Source organism: Gracilinanus agilis, chromosome 1 (genome assembly GCF_016433145.1).
Source record: "Gracilinanus agilis isolate LMUSP501 chromosome 1, AgileGrace, whole genome shotgun sequence".
NCBI lineage: Eukaryota > Metazoa > Chordata > Mammalia > Didelphimorphia > Didelphidae > Gracilinanus > Gracilinanus agilis.
The window spans coordinates 461796822-461817755 of record NC_058130.1 but is presented as its reverse complement, the minus strand read 5'-3'; positions in this window follow the sequence as shown (position 1 = coordinate 461817755).

Below are 20934 nucleotides of genomic sequence, written 5' to 3'. Positions count from 1 at the left end.
ATATATATATATATATATATATATATATATATATATATATATATGTAGCTCCAAGTAGCTATCCGTTTATATTACAGACAGGCAAATGTCAGCTCAAAATAGAGAAAAACTTCTGAAAAATCAGTCTTCTAAAAATGAAATGGGAGGCTGAGTAGGTACTGAATGTTCTTGAAAAGGAGGAAGAATGACTTTTTAGGGATTCCTATAAGGGATACCTCTTCAGATATTAATTGGACTAGATGGTCTCTGAGGTTCTTTCCAATACTGAAATGACATAATTCAAGAGAACTAACAGCAGCAGTGACAATAATAGGGTGTTGAATATGGATGGCATGTATGCCAATAAGCCAAGTAACACTGGGGTTTAGTTAGAGTAGTGAGAATTAAACTACTCTTATCCCCTCTTTTTGTTTTTTTTTTCCTTTAATAATTTTTACTTTTTAGAAAAGTAAACATGGTTATCCCCTCTTCTTTTGAGATGGGAGAAATATAATAACAGAAACCTGCTGTAGGAGAGGATGAGGAAATATATTGCCTTAAGTAAGTAATAGTATCAAGTAAGAAGTATAAGAATTATAGAGAGGATGTGAGAAAGATTCAATGAAAGAAACAGCTTGTATGACAAAAGGAGGGACAGTTCCTGTGGCACAGTGGAAGGTATTCTTTAGAAAGGTAAACAAAATATAGGGGCAAAATGTGATGATTTTCTATTAAACTGTGTATAGTATTTCAATTAATTGAAGGTTGGGGCAGTACGCAATAAAAACACCTGTGAGATGAAGGAGAGGGAATAATACAAGATACAATTACTACTAATATTAGAGAGATGAAAGAGGAAGGGAGATACTATAAAAATATGGGCAACAGGGATGTTAAAATATAATCTAAATGGTTGTGGGTAGACACAACTGGGTTGAAGGAGAGACAGGATAGGGAGACCAAGAATCAAGAATGACAGTTGGCCTAACTGTCATTGCTCACCCTAGGCCAGGGTCTTTGGAACCAACAGGCAAGGTACAAATTTTAAACAGTTTAATTATGAGAAACTAAAAGGATGGGATAGGGGTTTCTACACTAAAAGCTAAATGGCAAAACCACAGGGCAAGGGGAGGACTTGACTTCACTAACTCTAATTGACCTAGGCTAGGCAGAGCTCAAAGAAGCAGTAATGGAGTCTCTGGGAGGGCTGCTTCAAACCTGGCTCCACCCAGGTTTGACCAGCACAGCTAAAGGACTGAGGGTGGCTTTGAGGGTTCTCACAGTTATCCAAAGATGATCACAGGAATGCCAAAAGCCAAGGTGGTCCAAGGTATCCAAGTAGAGAGAGTGTGCTTGAGATGCTGTCCACCAGATCCCAAACTCCTCCTCCACTTGGTGCTGCTCTGTAGTTCTTGTCCACTTGCTAGAAACCACCACCACTCAGGATCCCAGGGAATCAGGATGCAGGTCTGAGATCTCCCAGGGCTAGCAACAGTTTGTGCCAACCACTAATGGAGTCTTTCTCAGAGCACAAGCCCCTACTTTCTGCTCCTTCATTCCATCTTGGAATGCTCCAGTCCTTCCTGCTAGGTCCATCCTTAATACTTAATTAATTACTAACTAATCTTCCTCAGAATACACATATGTAAAGATGCACATATGAAAGATGCATTAGCAAACACATAAACTTATTCACACACACACACACACACACACACACACACACACACACACACACACACACAGAATAAATATTGTGGCCAAACTAGGCTCTAGTGGAATATCTTAGGGTTAGAATGCATCCCAGAGGGAGGTTGGAGAGGCAGAAGTGTCTTGGTGGAGATGAGAAGTTTTCAACAAATTTTAACCCTATTTACTCCTAGGAATAAGTTATCCCTGTCTATTAGAAAATTCTATGGCACAACTCTGGACATGAATTATTCTGAAATTGACAGTATACCACCATTAAAGACAGAGAGATTCCCTTGAAGAGGACGAGAGGGACCAATTAGCATGCAGAGAAGTTTCTCTTTTAAAATAATTTCTTCTCATTTGAGTGTCTCTTACCAAAGAGAAAAACAACTAGTCATCATCTTCCCTACAAAATCTGCTCTTTGTCAAAGATTCTATATCTCTTGATAGCACTGGTATCATCCACTGACCCTCACTTCTAAGTTATCAAGTTCTATTGATTCCAATTACTCCAGAATTTCTTGTGTCTGGCTTCTCCCTCTTCATTTATACTGGTACCATTCTAATTCATGCCCTTGTTTCCTTTTGCATTGGTTATTGAAATGGCATACCAAGTGGACTTCCTGCCTTTAGTGTATTTCTTTTACAGTCTTTTCTTCACACTCTCAATCACTACTCTGATAATATTCTTACTCATCTCATTTACTTCTGAGTACAATAATAAAATTGATATTATCATTACTATTAAAAGAGTCCACATTTCACTCATCACCTCTGTGACTCCCTAAACCAAAACTCTTTCTCTGTCACCACTGCCCTTTATGTGCTGTCTCTTCTTCCCCACCTCACCCCAGTTAGAATATAAGCTATTTGAGGTCAAATGCTATTTAAATTATATCATTATATATAAAGACCCAAGCACAGTGCTTGACATATATCGTATGTTTTTAGTTCATTCATGTATTTAATTTAATTCAAAATATATTGTTTTTCATTATTTACTAAATAAAGTGTAAACTCTTCATCTTGAGGTTTAATGTGTCTTTCTGGTCTCATCTCTTACTACTTACTATTCTGCTTGTACTTACTTAGCCAATCAAAGAGGATTACCCTCAGTACTCCATTCTCATCCTGATTCTTCTTATCTCTAGGATTCATTTTACAAAAAGAATTGATTCCCAGCCATCATTGTCCCTTTCTGCAACCCATCTATCAATTCTGTTTGTTAAAATTCTTCTCTTCCTTCAAAGCACAATTCAGGAGCAACTTTCTCTTTAGGAATACTTACCCAATTTCTCTCCCTCTCTCTGTGATTTAGAGCAACATCTCCCTCCCAAAATTACTTATTCTTTTATTCTTCGATTAATTAATCATTCAGCAATTATTAAATACCAACCTGGTACCAGGCTAATCTTGGGACTACAAAGAAAAAAATGGAACTTTTTATGCTCTCAAGGAGTTTCCATTATATTAAGTCAGGGAAAACATAAAGAGAGATATTCATAAGCAAGACATCAACATGCAAGCTATTGGGTCAGAAAATTCTATGTGTAATAAATGGCATTTGGCCCAACATTTATACTTGTTATTATCACCTCTTTAAAGGACTTATCTGAATGCTAACCTTTTCTTCCCTTTATTAAACTAACCTCACCTCATAAAAAAATACATATTCCTTAATATAAAGACAAAACTAACCTTGTATCCTCAATGTTGGAGTTAAAATATTATTTAATTATTTTCCTACAGAACTTTGTTATCATCCCCCCTTTCCCATTCTGTCATTTCATAATTATTAGTCTAACATAAAACATTAAATTGAAATACATTATAATACCCCACAGAACTATAAATATTGTGTTACTTGGAATTTTGGGGGGTTCCAGTTAGAGGTATTTTGGGGCTCATTTGAGCTTTTAAATGGCAAACTTCCTGTTGATACTTTTAAATTACATTTTCCATGATTCAATGGGTTTCCGGTTTTTGACGTGATGATGTCAACCACCTTGAAGCAAAGTAGAGCATGACTTAAATCAGGAGTGGAGCTTGGGCTTCCTCTCTTTGGATACATAGGAAAGGTTAGGGAAGGTATGGAACATAATGGCCAAGGAGGCATTTTTGAAATTATAGCAGGTGTGTGGTCAATTTTATTCTACCAACTTGGACCTAATTAAAATATTACTTCTCCTCATAATATCAGCCTTCATCATTTTAAAAAATAACAATATGCATATTCATATGCATCTTAGAAATGGACATCTGAGTAGAATTCTGAAAAATCTTTCAAACAATCTCATGGTACAGCTTTTTCATAGAGAACCAAGATAAATAGACATTGAGAAAAAACAATTTCCCTTTCATATGTTTATTTCAAGTAAATAAGAATAGTACACAGATATATTCAAATGTTGTGATATTATCTTTTTAATTTAAATTAGAGATCACATTCTTTGGGGATGAGGAAGAAAGTATTATTTTTATTTTAGGTAACCTACTAATTTCATATATCTTCTTTTTAACCTAGTCTTTTTTCTTAAAACTTTACCTTCAGACTTTCAATCAATATAGTGTATTGGGTCCAAGGCAGAAAAGTGGTAAGGGCTAGACAATGGTGGTTAAGTGACTTGCCTAGGATCACTTAGATAAGAAATATCTGAGACCAGATTTGAACATACAACTTCCTGTCTATTCCTATGTTTTTCAGACTACTGAGGCCACCTAACTATCCTCTTTTAAATCTTAATGCATTGAAGAGAATTAACTATGTCAATATTATGCAGTTATTCTACTTAGAAATCATATACACACAAACACACATATAGAGCTATTTTTCTAGGTCTTAGTATGTTTAAAAATGCATGTATATGTGTTTAATGACAATTAGTGATATAAAAAAATGGTAATAAGAATTGGATTCACTATTCCAATTCTTCCTAACACTTGCAAGTTGGATCACCAGGAATGACTGACTATATCTCCTCTCAGATTCTAGGATAAATATGATGGATTGTGGGTCACTCTCAAGTCCCTATTCTTATTTTGCTTTTTGATTATTATTTGATTAAAATAAATAGCTGCTAATTAGCAATAATTTAGTGATATTTACTACAATATAGAAATAACAGTTAATTCAAAACATCGTCTTCCCTAACCACAAAGTCTAGAATATAGTCTTCTGTAAGCCTATAAGAAGCCAAAGAAGAAATGGGATCAAGCTTAGAGAGCACATATAGCCATAGTGTTTTTATTTTTCTCTTTTTTCTTCCTGCCTTCATGAAATTCCTCATGGGTGGGACTAGGTCCCTTGAAGTCTTAGGTTAAGAGCAATTGTAGAGTAATTAAATTACATTTTGGAATCTCTTTTTTCATTCTAACTATTTTACCCAGTTTCAGCTCCCAGCTGAATTCCTTACATATTACTTGACATTTCTTCCAAAGACTCAAAGTTCTTCACTCTTTCCAACTTGATTAAATAGATTGTTCTCACCTAGTTTACACATTTGGATGATTGAGTGATAGTGTAAATATAAATAAAGGCATCAGGGTATGAAGCATTTTGTTAATTATGTTAATTAGATTTGGGGTGTGGAACACTGCTCTTACCCTTATAACTGAGATTATGTCTTTTTAAAATGTCTTTCTTAGGTCAAAATTTCCTAGATTCACAAGTGGTAATGGGTGGAAGAAACATTAGCTATTTGAGGGATAATTGAGGATCCTGGAAAGGAAAAGGAAGGAAGAAAGAGAGAGAATAAATGAAGTAGAAGGAAGCATATTTAGCAGGGAAGGCATGATGAAATAATTCAGAATTATTGCTCTCTTAGTGAACAAATTTAAATAACAGAACTTGTTTCTATAACCACAGTTCAGATTTTATCTTAGAATGTCCATGAATTTCAACTTAACATCCTCATTTCCATTGTTTTCTCATTCTAAAAATCTACCACACAAAAGGTGGAATAATTGGGAGTGTTTGTTCATAATGTAAGAACTAGAATAGGACCCATATAGATGTGTCTACATCTGTGTGGCACACTTGGCAAAATTCTGTACAATTAGCATTTTACCTTCGGTAAAATTAAAATTCAGTCCCAAAAAAAAAAAAAGATTTTAGTTCCTATTAATGGCTCTCTCAGTAAATACCTGTGTGGCAAAAAGGATTCTGAAGAGGCAGCCTTGCACAATCTACCTCATGAAGTTGTTCGCCACAGATTGAATGTCTTCTGAACAAATGTGAAATATTCCTCCTCTTCCTCTTCCTCTTCCTCCAACTTTTTCTATTTCTCCTCCTCCTCCTCATCCACTTCCTTCCCCACCATCATTATATTCACCCAGTTATATAACCACAGAGTCATCCTTATCTCTTCACTGTATCATACTCTACATATTCAATTTTTTGAAAATTCACTTCATTTCTATCTCCACAGCATGTTCCTTTCTTTCCACTAGCACAGCCATTATTTGAGTTTAGACCTTTATTCCTCTCAATTGGGGATGTTGCAATATGTTTTTCATTGCCTTAAGTCTCTGCCTTTTCCATTCCATTTTTTAGAGTTTCAAAGGTGATTTTTTTAAAATAGACAACATTGACTCTATTTCTTCCCTATCAATACATTCTAACTATTTCCTATTATCTCCAGAAAGAAATATGAGGTCTTCTCTTTTGTCCTAGAAAAAAAGTCCCAACATTCCTTTCCAAACTTATTGCACAATATTCTTCTCCAAATATATTAGCGTCTAGACAAACTGATTTTCTTTTCTGTTCCTCATACACAGGACTTTATCTCATCCTTTTGTGCATTTGTATTGCTTGGCCTCATGCCTAGTATACTTTCTTTTCTCACCTTAATCTTTTCAGAATCAACTGATTCCTTCAAGACTTAACCAAAATGTTACTTTCTCATGAAACCTCATATCTGCAGTTCTTAAAATCGTCTCAAAACTATTTTGTATCTATCTTGTATGTGCATATTCATCTATCAATTTATCTATGCATAGATATATACATATATGTATATAAAGGGCAGGTGTTATTTTTATATTTGGATTGGTATCATCAACGTATAGCATAATTCTTGAAACAGAGATTAAGATTTTTGGTTGTGTGATGTTTGACTTCCCAGTAAATATTTTTCTTACCTAATCTGGATAACGATTCAATATAATAATGAATTACATTCCCTTACTTAGTTTTTTTGTTTGTTTTCGGCAATATGCTTATTCTCGAAAGATAAAAATATAGGGCTCAAATGCTCTGCTTGCTACAATTATTTTATATTCTTGGCCAAGACTTCATCTTTCCTTTTTCTTCATTAACATCACTTAATGCTCACAGGCCACTAGGCAGCTGTGCTAGAGGCAAGCGTATCTGAAGCAGTTTGAAGCAGTTTGAAGGAACAATGATATTATTCATTCTCAAAGTCATTTAGTGCTTTATAACTTTATATAAAGCATCCTATAATACAAGGACTCATTGAATTAAAAAATATTCTCTTGAAGATCTGTCCCTTAGATTCAGGGGGAGTTCTGAAGAACACAAGGGTATCATAGTTATTCATATGGTATAATGGAATGCACAGTGAACTTGGTAACAGAAAGTTGAAATCATGAGGAATCAAGAAAACTCTAAGGGACTTCTGATGGAAAAAAAAGTCTCTTCACTACTATGGAAGAAATTGAGTAAAATGCATTTTGAACAATTCCATTTTCGTCTTTATTTCCTTCATGACTTTTTTTTTCTTTTAGAAACGTCTTCTCTTACAACTTTATGAACATGGAAATATACATTAAAGGTTATCACATATAAAACCTATATCAGATCACCTGCTGTCTTGGAGAGAAGGAAGAAAGGGAGAGAAGGAGCATGCATAGATTGAAAAATGTCAGAAGATGAGTATTAAAAATTTTATCTACTGTAGTACAGAGAGAGGGGGGTCATAGCAGTTTGTATAGGCTTTGGCTGAGTTCTAATGTTAGTTAGGAGTTTAGAATCTTGGAAGAAAGTTTCAGTTGGACCTGGGACCTCATGGAGAGAGCCAGGGACAGCCAAGCTGCTTCTTCTTTTTCTAAAGATTGAAAATTTAGCCTAGCTTTGGAGTATTTATTTGAGATTTGTTAATTTAGATAAACCCTTTTGAATCTCCTTACCCTTGTTGTAGCCAAAAAGCTGAGACTCATAACCAATAGCTTGACAGCATCATACCCTGTTAAGCAGGGGGGTTTTGATAGCATCATGCTCTGCTCAGCAGGGCGGTTATCTGGAATGGAATTCATAGTTCCAGGGACACCACTCCTCCCTAGACAGAGCAGCTTTGAACATTAAGAATTACATCCTATAGCACCTGGAAACCTCTATACTCCCATTGTCTAGCTATTATCAGACCCTAGCTATATCCCAGCCCTTGAAACGTATATATTCCCCTCTGTAGAGGTAGTTACTTTGTCAGTTAATTTGTAAGAAAAGGGAAGAAGAGGAATAGAACCACCATACTCTGGGCTTGAAGGGAAGCCGGGGTATCCATCTTGAAGGAAGGTATAACTTCAAAACAAGTCCCTTCCTGTGAAATTAACTAAAGCCTGTAGTTAATTTCAATTCAGTCTATTTCCTTCAGTTTGTCTTTAGTCTAAATCCTAGTCTATAAACCCTGCTGCTCTTTGCCTGTTCAAATTAATTCCTCCTTTCCCTGAAGATCTTTGTTACCTTCAGTATTATGCTCCCTGACTTCAGCCTCATATTATATCCTGAATCTCACTATTCCATCCTACCTGCAACTCATATTATTTACCTAGCAAGTCCCTGACTACCTCCCTTCCCAAATCCCCTTTAACCTAACACCTTTCACAAATTCTCCCATTACACTACACATGATCTGGAAAGGAAAATATAATAAAAAACTTTTAAAAAGAATGTTCAAACAATTTCAAATATTAACTATATGAATACGATCAATTTTCATGTGAATTTAGAAAGTTAGTTTCTTCTTCTCGTATAAAATGAGCACAATTTTCATAGCCTCACTTTAAAAAAGGGAATGTTGCAAGTCATTCTACTTATATTTTAGACTGGAAGTGAGGAAAACTCTTACAAAATCTTAATATTCTATATAAAATCTCAAAAATAATTTAAAAATAATCACTAAAAAGAGATGATAGAACATATATGGCTTAAAACTATGAATTTTATTTATGGATAGACAACCCTGAGCCACTTGAGATTAGTACAATATTATCATTCAGAATATTTCCACCTTACCTCAATATGTTAGTGATTATTCAAGCTTCCTTACATGTTTTATATTTGATTTTGAATACTGAGCAACAGATTATCCAGATTTTATCTATCCTAACAGCATCAGAAATAAAGCCTGTGTGACTCTGTAATGAAATCATATTCCTGGTAGTGAAGAATAAATTAGAATAGAAAAATATTCAACTTCTTTCACTTTGCTATGTGACTCTCATTGACTCAAATGACATTGGGAGTATCAACATTCACTAAAGAATAAGATAATCAGCCTAGTCTTCTTTATATGAGAGTATAAGACAATCATGTACTGTATATTAAGAAAAAAATATTTAAAGTAGCTTGCTAAATTCCAGTTCTTGTCTCTACTTTAGAAATTTTAATGTAAGGAATGCCTTCTGTATTGAAACTTGGTTCAATGGAGTTCAAAGAAAATTTGTTACCAGAACAAAGTGTCAAATGATATAATGTAATTGAAATAATTTAAATATTAAAGAGAGATCAGTTACTATCACAAACATCCAACATCAATCTAAAGCAATCACTATATAAATGCTTTCTTCTATAATCCTTTGAGAAAATAAATACTTTGGAGCTATATAGATATAATCAAGAAAAGAAATTATACTGAGGAAATTAACATTTTTGAAATCCATAATATCTATGTCATTGCCTGTGTATGGTTTTTGCCTTGGACAAAGTGCCTTAATTTTCGAGAGATCTTTTTTTTTTTAATGCTGAACAAAGTAAATAAGGATGTCCATCTATCACAATTTTTAAATCAGAAAAGAATAAACAAACAGAGCATATGGAATTAAAAATGTAAAAAAATATATTGTAGGATGTTTATTTAGTAATGTTGGAAATAATCCCAGTGATAGTATAAGCTACTAAAATATAAGTAGGTCCCTAGCCTTCTGCTAGGTTGTTTTAATATCTTTTAATTCTACTAATACATACTTACAAAACATTATTTTGTCATTATAAATAACTTTAATTCAATGTAATTATATTTACAGAACTCACACTTGTAAAAGATGTAGATTTTGATGAAGTAGATAATAAAGTATTGGCAAGAAGTCAACTGCTGACCTACATATTAATCCTTAATGAAAGACTTTGAAAACTTCAGTTTAGGGGGCAGCTGGGTAGCTCAGTGGAGTGAGAGTCAGGCCTAGAGACAGGAGGTCCTAGGTTCAAACCCAGTCTCAGCCACTTCCCAGCTGTGTGACCCTGGGCAAGTCACTTGACCCCCATTGCCCACCCTTACCACTCTTCAACCTATGAGACAATACACCGAAGTACAAGGGTTTAAAAAAAACCCAAAAAAACTTCAGTTTATTGGGGGCACCATAATACCTGGGAAAAATATCAAGTAGGTAGTTATCTGCTACATATGTCAAGGTCAGAGGAATTTATTATGTTCAAAACTGGCTTAGGGATTCTATTACACTTCCAGTTGGCCCTTGAATGGCACTGAGGGTCTACTTCTTTAAGACGTTTAAGTATTCGGCCATAGTCAGTCTAGCTATAGTTCCACACTGCATGTGGAGAAGCCCTAGAACACCATTGTGCCACAATAGGAGAATTCTTATGCTTTCTATCATGATGGTCCAACCTGCATTATAATCCTTTGAGTGGCAAAAGGTGTCTCCAAAACCAATGACTATGAGATATCCAACTGGCACCTTTTGATTACTGTTATGATCTTTCATTGTTGAAGCTGAAGTTTGAGATTTTGATCAAATTAATATTTTTTCCTTTTCTTTTAATTATTATAGGAAAAACAGAACCAGAATTATAGGAATTATAGGAAGAAAAGATAGCAGAAAAGCTGTAAGCAAATTATGAAACCTTATTTGTTATCATCAAAGAATTACTTAAAGATTTTATTATTTTAAATTGTATATTATGTATGAAATATTATATATTTGTATTATAAATAATTTTCTTTTCAAAATGATCAACATGAAATTCCTATACCTTAAATTTTGGTTCTTTTTTTTTCATCAAGAACCATTGAACCCAATTTCCTCTTAATATAATTACTGTCCTAATAGTTGGCACAATTACATAATAATACTAATAATAACACACTAGTACTCAACATAATAAACTCACAAAACTATGACAATATTTAAATCTTACACATGATGTGAAGGCACACAAATGAAGTATATTTTGTTTTTTAATTTACTCATATTGACAATTAGTCCCATTATGAAAAACCCTGACCAAGAAGAGTAAAGAATTCCAGTGCATAAAATTCTCTTTCTTCTTTGTATTCTTAACTATGGCAATAACATTTCTTTTATATAAAATGTGTTTTCTGCAAATTGATTATCCTCATACTCCTTGGTAAGCTGTCAAACTTTTTTTCATATTAACCTCTATATCATCATCATTATCTTTATTATTACTATTAGAATTGATAACTTTGCTTTCCTAATTCTCTACTTTCTTAATCACTCATTCATTGATCATATCTTCCACTCAAAACTACTCTTTTTTATTCTTTTTATTTATACATATATTTATATATCCAGTCTATGTCCTTGGGACATAAGTATGTGCTTGCATTGTAATTATTCTGTTCTTCACCTTCTGTGCCTCTTCCATGTAGCATTCCTAGATACTTTCAATTTCATACTTTTACATCCCATTAATTTTCTTTGTACTTATGTTACACATAATTTATATTTACAGATCTATAAATATCTTACATATTCTTCATAAAATTCATGTTCCTTAAAACCAGATCACACAGGGGTCAGCAACGTATGGCTCTTGAGCCATATCTGGCTCTTTTGAGGGCCAGATATGGCTCTTTCTGCAGGAGCCAAAAAGTCAATTTTTTTTCAGGTGCTGTTACAGGAGCGCACACTGTTACAGGAGCGTACACTGTGAGCACTGTATGACTCTCATGAAATTACATTTAAAAAAATGTGGCGTTTATGGCTCTCACGGCCAAAAAGGTTGCTGACCACTGAGATAGCATATAGTCTTTTTCTCTTTATATGTCCAGTACTTCATATATTTTGTACACAACAGTCCATTTAATAGCCTTTTTGAATTACTGAATGAATATCTTTAAAAATCATGGTATAGTTGGAAGTAAAAATATATGCACTGCTTCTTCCCTCAGATAAATTTTCAAAATTATAGAAAAATTTCCATCTTTTCAAAAGATTCTCAGAAAAAATATTAGAATTGGAAATTTATTCATTTGGATTAAGACACCCTCTTTGATACTGTCAGTATACCCAAGAAAGTTAACATTTTAAGGCTCTCATTCAAAATTTAGTGTGAACTAACCATTAATTAGAATGATTTCCTCTTAATGCCATTATGATTATATTACTTAAGAGATGGTAAATATGGGGATGCAATTAGGTAAAAAGAAACCTTATGATTGAAGTTTATCTTGAATGAGTTTGAAATAAATAAGGAATATAAGAATGCTTAGTATTTAATATTGATTCAAGAGGATGTGGACTCAAGAAAGGGAGTAAGTAATGCAGAGTAGTGTGTTAGTGGAAATTTTTGATAAATATTTATATATATGACATAAACTTCCTGTGGATTTTTAGGGGACTTTGAAACTTCATTTCCCATGATTCCTCTTAGGAAGGAAGTGTGATTACATAGAGAACAGTATAAGACTCTTGAGGTGAGTGGGAGAAGTTCTCTTTCCTACAAAGCAGGGAGGTGGGCAGAAGGTAATGGCGGGCAGTTCGAATTAGATCTTAGCAGGTGCATGGTCTTTCTTAAATTTACCAACATGGCTTTAAATAAAATATTAATACTTTTATCTATATCCATCTATATCCATTTTATTCGTAACAGTAGAAGGCAAGAATAAGATCATAAATTCCCTTTACCACACAATTTTGGCAGAGACTTACTCTGGCTGAGGGGATACTTTCCAAATAGTTCTAATGGTTAATATTAGGGGAAAACTGTAAGATGTGAGAACAAGGAAAAACAACAAAGAAAACTAGGGTTTCAAAAATAAAAAGAAAATTTCTTACTTCCAAGGCTTCCTTTTCCCTAGTCACATTACTTTTGTCTCCAGAGCTGATGCTAACTATCCATATAGAATTTTCAGAGGTGTTAATTATGAGATCATTATTAAGTCTTCTACCAAACTTCTGAAGACTAAATGGACATACAGATAAGAAAAATAAGTTAGGGTACTTTCCTAAATTATTAGCTCTGTTTGGAACACAGTGTGTATAATCACTAATGATAATTAGCTGTGCACTCTTAGTCAACTGACATTATATCTAAGCCTCAGTTTCCTCATCAGTAAAATAAGGATAATTAGGCTACTCCCTCACAGAGTCATTTTGAGAATGAATGAAAATATATCTAAAATATTTTGCAAATCTTAGTGTTGCACAAATGTTAGGTATGCAATATAAGTTTTACAAATTTTTTTACTTAGTTTGCTTTAGCAGAAAAGGCACTACATCTGCAACAAAATTCGGCATCTAGGTAGTATGGTGGATGGAATGCTGGGCCTGAATTCAGGAAGACTCATTTTTTGAGTTCAAATTTGATCTCGAGCTGTGTGACTCTGGGTAAATCACAACTCTGTTTGCCTTAATTTCCTTAGCTATATAATGAGCTAGAGAAGGAAATGGCAAACCACTTCAGTATCTTGGCCAAGAAAATCTTGAATAGAGATATGAAGAGTCAGACAGAAATAAACAACAAGCAACAACTTTGGTAATTCAGGAACATATTCTTCTGATGGAATTCCTTTTTTTTCTTTTTCCTGAAGAAGAGGGATGTTATAGGTCCCTTGCACTAACTGGCACCCAGAGAACATATGTGTGCTGAGTGGTTTCAGTTCCCTCCTACGCAGAATCAAACATTTCTTTTCTACCCCTCACAATTCTTTTGCTTCCAGAAATAACAATAAAAAAAGAATAAAAGAAAAATAATATTGTGTGAGCCATTTTGTTTCATCCTTTAGGAAAAGAATAAAACTAAATAAAACCCAGTTGAATTATTATATATTTATACATATATATGTGTATATATATATTGTACATTTTCCTCTCCATCAATCTCATTTTATCTAAAATATTGCATATTGCATATACATATATGTATTTATATATATACATACACATACATACTGCTGACTTTCCCATGTTATTTAAAATTATGATGAAAATATAGTATGCAAAAATACATAATTCCTCCTCTAGTGCTAATTCAAATGACTTCTAAATCCTATAGATATTATTTCTTCTTTTCCTGAGGCTTTGGATAGATTTATTTTTGTTTGTCTTGATTAAATTTTAAATACACTAAGTAATAACTACTTCTTTGTTTCTATATGGCATACTTCTGGGCAACCTTTCAATTCTTAACACAATTTAAACACTAGTTTCTTTTCAGTACCCTCTGGTATATAATTTTCTCCAATATTCATGTTTCAAATTTCTTTCAGAAAATTGATTTTCATATATTTGTCATTAAGTGTTATAAACTATTTTCTAGGCAGTTGGTACTTGATCTTTTGTAAGCACAGAGCATGGTACTTGCTGCATACTTCCTCAGAAGACTCATGGGAAACTTAATAATGGTTTCAAAATGGGGTGTTTTAATTTAATACATAATACAAACATTTTATACTTGGAAGGGACTAAAGTCCATTATTCAATTAACAATTCAATTCTTGATATGTGATTTCAAGCCATAATTCTTCCTAATTGTCTGAACTTAAGCTTTAACCAAGTAGATATTGTGAATTGGTATTAATAGCAAAATGAGCTTTGAGTATTGTTACATCAGACAGAATTTACAGTTGTCATCCAGACCTGCTCAGAATTCTATCCACATTTATAACAATAACAGATAGAAAGGAATTTCAGGGATTTTGCCATTTTCCTGACTTGTTGTGAATAGGAATATATTCTACTTTGGCTATGAAAATGTATTAAACACATTAATTTCCAAATCAGAAAGTGATATTCAACTCACTCAGCTTCCAGGAAACCATCCTAAATTAAAATATACAAACCTTATTCTCAGAAGGACATTTTGGAGTATATCTCTTCCTCTAGCACCACTTCCTGCTGGATCATCCTCTTCTTGCTGAGCAGATCTGTTTCTCTGTGCTTCCCAGCTCTCTTATTAATCATACTCTATGTTAGTACATAGGTCAATAATTTTTTGTTGAGTCCCATTTCTTCTCTGCCCGTTGCCCTACTCCCCATTGCTTAAAATAAATCTTGGCATTGAACTGACTTATATTGTTTTATGTTATTCTTAGGATCAGAATGTATTAAGAGATGTTTTTTTTTTTCTTCTCTGATTTCTCTGGCTGTCCCAAGGTCTTTCCTTAAACATGAACTGGGTACCTGGACAAGGACTTAGTCTACTGATTATTGCACCCATGTTTCAGGAATATGACAATATGAATCCAGTTGTAGAAAGCAAGAGACAATAGTAGAACCTATGATTCCCTTATGTCAGAGGATAGTGTCAAAACACCTACATAATAAAGAAATTTCTCTCCTTAAAGTAATGATATTTCAATCCTTAAAAACTTTTAGAAAATAATGAGGAAAAATGTGCTTCTGGAATTCATTCTTGCCAACAAGGAAAACTTACTGCTGAAATGAACCGTGGGAACATTGTTCATAAGTGACCATTTCACTGAAAAATTTGTAATAGAAAAAAAAATGAAAGCTATTCATTGTTTAGATCTTAATTGCTGGGATTTCAGAATTTTCTGGTTTCAGAGGTTGGATGAAATATAAAATTCTGTGAGTAAAAGAGAATGAATATGAAATAACAGGATGATATTATAAGTATAGGGTCTGGTATATTAACAGTTAGAATTAACTCAAGTTGGCAAGAAATGTAAATGTTTAAAAAAGAGAGATAATAAGCTCTATTGGAAAAAATGTGAAATAAAAAATGGTTTAGAATTTATTTCCAAATGAAGTCTCCAAAAACATAGATTTTTTTTTCTCTCCCCTCTCCTCCAAAGACAATAATATTTGGAAAGGAAATTTTAAAAAAAGGCTCACAGAGAATTGGTACTCAAACCAAGTAGGGTGATATAGGGTGAGTCTTGCCATTTATGTATTCATTAGGCTCAGGAAAAAACAAAACAAAAAAATAAATAAATGATGCTACCAAATCATATATAAGAAAAAGGAAACTGGAGGATTTGGATATTCATTCATTCTTAGCAATGTTGAATGATATTGAAATATGAAAGAGGTCTAAACAGATCTGGATAACTACAAATATTTTTCTTTTTATTTTAATAAAAAAGTGAGGGTAAAGATAGGTTGATGACTTAGTTTTCAATTCTGTTAAATTTTAGAAAATACTAGCAAGTTTGTTATATATAGTAGCAAATATGTTAGTTAGGATTTATTTTTTATATATTATATTAATTTCAACATAAGGGTCATTGAGAATTTCTGTGTATTCCTGCATCTGGATTCTGGGTCAGAGATTCCATTCAGTATACTGCTTTTTGCATTTTCTTTGTCCTTAGGAAATCCAATGAATGTCTTCTCTTTTAATAGAATTTTCTTAATAGAAAGGAGAGCCAAGGATTCTCTTATTGCCAACTTGAGATTCATCATCTATATTTGGGGAAGGGCAATAGGAATTAGGTATTTATTAATTAGAAATGTATTAATGTTCTAGGGCAGTTCTGATTGAGCCCTCCAAGTGTGTTTATATATATAGATACAGAATTACAATTCTTTGATCACTGAAAGGGCCAATGACTCATCTACTTTTTTAGTTATAATGCTAGCCTAATCAATAAACTGATGGTCTTACCCAAAATTAGTCTCTTGAAATAATTTAATCAATATGTTACTTAATTGATTAAATGGCAGAATACAAAGAATAGTTGTTTATTTCCTGAAGTCTGAATTAAAGGTACGGAGTAGGGTCCCTGAGGCGTTTGTGTTATTTGTTTGTTTATCAAACAATGATATGGATAAAGGTATGAGTGTTTTATTATTAAATATTCAGATGACAGATGAGAGGTATAGCACACTCAGTGACTAACTCACAATCCAAAAATATCTGGCCATTCTTAATTTTGAAGTCTAATTTAAAATAAAATTAAAAAGGAATCAATATAATTTTTTCTTGTGTCCATTCCACAACAAACAAATAAACTAACAATTCAAAATGCTAGATGATGGAAGCATTTTTAGATAACAAGTCATATAAAAATGCCAAGAGGTTGGGGTTAATGTGCTATGAATTCAATATAAATGAGACAACAATAAAATACAGGAGGCAAAAATGCTAATGTCATCTTAGTCTGGATAAAAAGTGCCATAACTGGGTGTTTTAAGGTTCCAATGAAAAAGTGGATGTAAAGAATCTTTTGAACCTTGAGTCATTGCATTAATGTCACTTATTGCCTTATCCTATGAGGATATGTTTAAGGAAATGTGAATGTCCACCTTGAACAAAAAGACTGGGATGAAGACTTACTACCTTTAAGAATTTGAATTAATGCTATGTGAAGGAACTATTACACTATTTCTACTTAAACACTGAGCACAATGAGGTCAATATTAGGTTCACAATCTGATCTCCACAACTCAGCTCTTGTCTCTTGCCCTTATATGAGGGGACAGCTATCTATCTATCTACTCTCTCAAACACCCTAACTTCTCAATTTCTCAACTTATTCAGGACCCACAACTATACTAAGTCAAACATACAATGGTCATACTCTTGATTTTATCACTATTGGTAAATATATTACCTCCAAGTTCATGAATTCTGAAATTCTAATAACTGATCACAATGTATAATCTTTCCATTTCTCCCTTGGCCTTTCAGAATCTAATTCTATTTCTGTCCATATTATGACCTCCAATCCATTACCCCTTCAGTTTTCTATCACCTGTAATGCAAAAGATGCAAAAGAGGTTGTGCTCTTACAGGGTGGGGAAGGAGAGAGGAGGAAAGGGGAGCAACTGAAAACTTGTAGCCTTTGAGCCTTAGAATTATGAGAGAAAGTTCAGTTGGTCCCTGATGCTTGAACAGAGAGGAAGGATCAACCAGACCTCTATTTTGGCTTTCGGTTTGCTTTGGCCTGTGCCTTGTCTTTGGATAATTTGAACCTGGCTAATTTCTCTGGACCTCTCCCTGATCTTTTCCATATTATTTCTCTGTTTTCCCAGCCCTGGGAGGCACGGTGACTTTTGTATTTTTAGTGAAAAGACTTTGTGGGTTTAGTTTTCCCCAATAGGCAAGTAGGACTTCCTTGAATTCTAACTATCCCTTTAATATATCCTCTATCGCAAAAGCAGCCAAATCAGAGGTTCTGGGTTAAGAAGGCAGCAGAGTAAAAAGCAGCTCTTAACCTCTCCTGACAGAAACATATAGGACTCCTCAAGGAGAAATAAAAACAAGTCCAGACAAAAGGAGGGACCCCACAACAGGGTGCACCGTGCAAGATACGTGGAATTGGGGCATTTCCATGCTATAAAGGGGTGAAACAGCTCTCACTAAATCACGGGCTGAGCAACCACCCCTCCACACACACCACCTATAGCGCCAAAGCCAGGTCAAAAGAAATAGAGCAAGTTTGGGGCACCCATCGAGTCATTGGCAGCTCCAGGGCCTGTTCCTGAGAGCAGCAAGATTTAGGACCCCTAAAAGCTAAAGAACGCACATGGATTTGAGTGTGGACACAGAGTGCAGGTGTGGGCGGAGGCACGGGTGAAGGCAGACACAGGCAGGAGCAAAGGCTCTGAAACCCTGAGTGGGGAACAAGTGCAGACGGGTATAAAACTGTGGAAGCAGCTCCCTGAGACTTGTAAAGGAACCTCTGGCAGAGGATCAAGCAATAGGGTCCACCAGGGAGCTGACTTTGAGAAAAACAAGACCTCAGATCTCAGGACCCAAAAGACTACAGACAGACTCTGAGCATGAGGATAAAGCTGAGAAGCTGCTGGGCTAACGATGGCTACCCAGAATCAGGAAGTTCAGAAGAGAAAGATTAACAACAAGAAAAAGAAATCTTTAACACTCGACAACATTTACACAGAGAAAATCCAGGCAACCGAGCAAACAGAGAAAGAGAACAAACAAGCATCCGGACCATCCCAAAATAAGGAAAACTGCTCACAAGCTCATGAAGAGTTCAAAACTGAGATGATGAGAAAGTTGGAAAAGATTTGGTTAGAGAAATGGGAAATAGCTCAAAAGGAAATCAGGCAAGAAAATAACAGTTTAAAAGGCAGAATTTTGCAATTGGAAAGTGAGCCTCAGAAATCAAATGAACTGATAAGCAAATTGAACAACAGAAATGACTGGATTGAAAAGGAAAACCAGTTCCTAAAGGCTAGAATTGAGCAATTAGAAGCTAATGATCTCTCAAGACAACAAGAACAAATAAAACAAAGTCAAAAGACTGAAAAAATAGAAGGAAACATGATATATCTCAATGAGAAAGTGACAGACCAAGAAAACCATTCTAGAAGAGACAATTTGAGAATAATTGGTCTTCCAGAAAAATCAGAAATTAATAGAAACCTGGACTCCATACTAAAAGAAATTATTCAGAAAAATGGCCCTGAAGTCCTACAACAAGAGGGCAATATAGACATTGAAAGGATCCATAGATCACCCTCTATACTAGACCCAGAAAAGACAACCCCCAGGGATACAATAGCCAGATTCAAGAACTTCCAAGTAAAAGAAAAATTTTTACAAGAAGCCAGAAAGAGACAATTCAGATATCAAGGAGCACCAATCAGGATCACACAGGATCTGGCAGTCTCCACGCTAAAAGACCTCAAGGTTTGGAATATGATATTCAAAAAGGCAAGAGAGCTGGGCCTTCAAGCACGGATCAACTACGCATCAAAATTGACTATATATTTCCAGGGGAAAGTATGGACATTCAACAAAATTGAAGATTTCCAAGTATTTGCACAGAAAAGATCAGGGCTAAATGGAAAGTTTGATATCCAACCACAAAAATCGAGAAAAACATGAAAAGGTAAATAAGAAACAGAGGGGAAAGAAAGAAAACTCATAATTTTAAAATCTGCCTTTTTAAGGGCCTCAGTAAGATCTAATTATCTGTATTCCTATGTGGAGAAATGCTATGTATAATTCTCGGTAGTGAACTCTATTCACTATTATAGTATTCACTATCATAGTAATCAGAAGAATAATTCACAGGGAGAGGGTAGAATACTAAATGGTCTAGGATGCCATGGGGGGTGGGAAAGAGGGGGGTGAATAGTAGGGGACACCAAGAGAAACTTGAGTGAATAAGAAAAATAGGATATGATATTACACACAAAGAGGGCATGGGAAGGAGAGGGGACAAATACTATTATAAGAAGGAGAGGAAGAGAGCATTAAGAGGTAATATTTAATCTTTACTCTCAGTGTAATCAACTTGGAGAGGGAAGAGTAGCTACACTATCCATTGGGATACAAAACTCTTATCTAGGAATAGGGAAGGATACAAAAATGTCACTAAATGCACAGCTGATGATTATAACTCTGAATGTGAATGGGATGAACTCTCTCATAAAACCAAAGCAAATAACAGGGTGGATTAGAAACCAAAATCTTACCATATGTTGTCTACAAGAAACACACATGAGGCGGGTGGACATACACAAGTTTAAGGTTAAGGGCTTGAACAAAATCTTTTGGGCTTCAAATGAGAAAAACAAGGCAGGAGTGGCTATTATGATTTCTGACAGAGCCAAAGCAAAAATAGATATGATTAAAAAAGACAGGGAAGGTCATTACATCCTGATTAAAGGCAGTATAAACAATGAGGAAATAACACTGCTCAATATGTATGCACCAAGTGGCATAGCATCCAAATTCATAAAGGAGAAACTGGCAGAGCTCAAGAAGGAAATAGATAATAAAACCATAATAGTGAGAGATCTAAATATTCCTCTTTCAGATCTAGATAAATGAAACCAAAAAAAAATAAGAAATAGATAGGAGAGGTGAATGAAATCGTAGAAAAA